This window comes from Rhinopithecus bieti, unplaced genomic scaffold (assembly GCF_001698545.2).
Source record: "Rhinopithecus bieti isolate Rb0 unplaced genomic scaffold, ASM169854v2 scaffold_51734, whole genome shotgun sequence".
Classification (NCBI taxonomy): domain Eukaryota; kingdom Metazoa; phylum Chordata; class Mammalia; order Primates; family Cercopithecidae; genus Rhinopithecus; species Rhinopithecus bieti.
In genome coordinates, this window is record NW_016820683.1 from 139,224 (window position 1) to 142,051 (window position 2,828).

At 56.2% G+C, this 2,828-nt stretch overlaps 1 long non-coding RNA gene across 1 annotated transcript in view; it reads right to left on the reverse strand.

Moving 5' to 3' along the window:
• The window catches only part of LOC108520459 (uncharacterized), a 7,146-nt gene extending 4,757 nt beyond the window's left edge, over window positions 1–2,389 (reverse strand). Inside the window, exons 1-2 of the long non-coding RNA XR_001882916.1 lie at window positions 1,843–2,389; window positions 1,391–1,691 (exon numbers count right to left, since the gene is read on the reverse strand). This is a non-coding gene — a long non-coding RNA (uncharacterized LOC108520459). The remainder of the gene's footprint in view (window positions 1–1,390; window positions 1,692–1,842) is intronic.
• Between the last annotated feature and the right edge of the window lie 439 nt (window positions 2,390–2,828).

Here is a 2,828-nt window from a genome sequence, read left to right on the forward strand (position 1 = left end):
TTTTTTTTTTTTTTTTTTTTTTTTTTGTAGAGATGGGGTTTCTCCATGTTGCCCAGGCTTGTCGCAGGCTCCTGGCCTCAAGTGATCCACCAACCTTGGCCTCCCAAAGTGGGACTGAAGGCGTGAACCACTATGCCTGACCTTCGCTTGGTTCTTTACATGCAACCCCTGGGAAGGCTGTGTAGACAGAGTGGGAAGAGTCACTCAGCTTCACAGATGGAAGCCTGGAAGGGGCAGGGCAGGATTTGAAACCCAGGGAGGGGCTGGGGGTTTGGAGAGCTGGCTTCCAGAGGATGTAGGCTGATTTTGGTGGTCGTGTTACCTGTACCCTACCCAGGCCGTAATCTCCATGGAGTGAGCGGCAGGTGCGCTGGGAGAGGTCAGGGCCCGGGGTCAGGACCTCTGGGGGTGGGGCGACCTGGGCAAGTCGGCACCCCACTCCTGCCTCAGTTTCCTCATTTGGGGAATTTGCCATTGCTGACTCCTCTGAAGCTCTATTATACCAGGACTCAGAAAAGAAAATGGGGGTACCCCGAGGCTGTCTGCAGTTGGGCCGACTGGTGGGGGGACCTCTAGGGATGCTTCCCCTCTGATGCTGCCCCTGCCTCAGCTGCCAGGGAAAGACATCCAGTGTCCCCATTTCCTCAAAGTCCCTCCTCATGAGTTCCCCCTCCTCATGAGTTCCCCTCCTCATGGGAGTTCCCCCTCCTCATGGGAGTCCTCCTCTGGGCCGAACCCTGGACTCCATTCTCCTCTCCTGTCCTGGGAGGCTGGGATGGAGGCGAATTGGGCCTGACCTTAGACTCCTGGGGAGATGGGGCTTGGAGAGTAGGGTCAGCCCTGGGTCTGGAAGCTTCTCCCTAGCAGTGCCCAGCTGCTTTCCAGGCCAGGGACAGGTGGCCTAGAGCAGAGCTGGGGCAGGCCTCTGGCGGCCCTCACACCCCTGCTTCCGCCTCGAATAGCAGAAACATTCCTACATCTGTCATGGGAAGACAGCCAGCTCCACCTTCACCCAGGAAACCAAACATTCCCTCTGCGCCCAGCCTTCTTCCCACAAAGTATCAGGGCGTTCAGGGCACCCCACCCCACCACATGGCCAAGGGGCAGGTGTGTGGGAGAAGCCCCCCAGGACCTCAGACCTCAGCTTCTGCTGCAGACGCCTGCTCCCTTCATACACACGCACACATACACACACACACACAATACTGCCAGCAAAACACAGACATACTCACAGGTGCAAAAGCTCCCAGCCACACCCACAGACAGCTGTGCACACACAGACACACACATCAGCCACTCGCCACAGACCCACAGAGAAGGGGGTGCAAATGTGCACACACAGTATTGTTCCCCGCAGCTGAGCTCCCAGAGAACAGAGATATTGGCTCACTAGTGCTGGCGCACAGTAGGTCTGCAGTGAGTGTCCTTTGGCACCCACCACTTTTGAACCTCCGTGTGAGGGGTGCATCTCTCCATCCACTCCGTTGTCCTCTTCCGTCTCTAGGCTGTGAGTTTCCATGGACAGGATCCTTGTCCGGGGCACAGCTGCATCCCCAGCACGAACACAGGACTTGGTACCTAGCAGGTACCATCCCACAGGCTCATGGTCCTGCTGTCACTACTCCAATCGCCCGAATCAGCTCCCAATTCACTGCCTGATTCTTCAGGAGAGGAGAGGTGGTGTTGCCGTCCTGCCAGAACCGAGAGCACCCAACCCCTCGTCTCTCACGCACTCAAAGGTGCCACCATATGACCCCTCATCCCTTCACCCTCATCTCCCCAGCCCGCCCACCCTTCTCCCATGGTCCTGCCTGTCCTGCCTCCTGCCCTGGCCATACTCACTTCCCTGCCGCAGTCTAGCCAGCCTCAAGGTCAAGTTCACTGTGCCAGGTGTGAAGGTGAAGAGGACACCGTCGGTCCCTGTCTCAGGGAGCACAAGGCAAACAGGCAATGGCAACCTAAGGTGGGGACGAGTGCTCTGATGAGGGGATGAGGGCACGTGGGCAGCTGTGGGGGTCCGAGGAGGGGATACACAGTCTGTGGCCTTGCTTAAGGAGAAGCAGAGACAGCTGGGCTCCAGAGTTGAAGCACTTAACCAACCATCATGCTGCCCTCAAACCATGTCCCCTGCCCCAGAAACAGGGGTGAGGGAGCAGTGAGGCCTGCCCAGCAGCTGGGCCTGGGACTCTGCTCCGGGGCATGCCTCTTGCTTTCTTCTCCCTGGTTGCAGTTTATCTCTTCTTCACTCGAGGGAGCCCTGGTCTCTGGGAGAGAGGCCACACTAGTCCTCCTCAGCCGAAGCCTTCACAGCCCATAGAGTAATTTCACAGTCCATGGTTCCTTGGTTCCTTTGATCCTCACAACAGTCTATGCGGACAGGTGTCTCTGCTTTTTTTGCTTTTTTTTTTTTTTTTTTTTTGAGGCAGAGTCTCACTTTGTTGCCCAGGCTGACAGTGGTGCAATCTCGGCTCAGTACAACCTCCGCCTCCTGGGTTCAATCCCTGCCTCAGCCTCCTGAGTAGCTGGGATTACAAGCGTGAGCCACCACACCTGGCTAATTTTTGTATTTTTAGTAGAGACGGAGTTTCACCATGTTGGCCCCAGGCTGGTCTTGAACTCTTGGCCTGAAATGATCCACCCGCCTCAGCCTCCCACAGTGCTGGGATTACAGGCGTGAGCCACCTCGCCTACCCTACTTTCATCTTCTAGATGGTGGGAAGCTCAGAGAGTTGTAAAAGCCAGGTAAAAGCTGACATTTACTCGGCTGTGTGGCAGTCAATTCTATCGGAATGTGTTTGGTGGCAGGTCAAAGAAAAATCCAATTTATA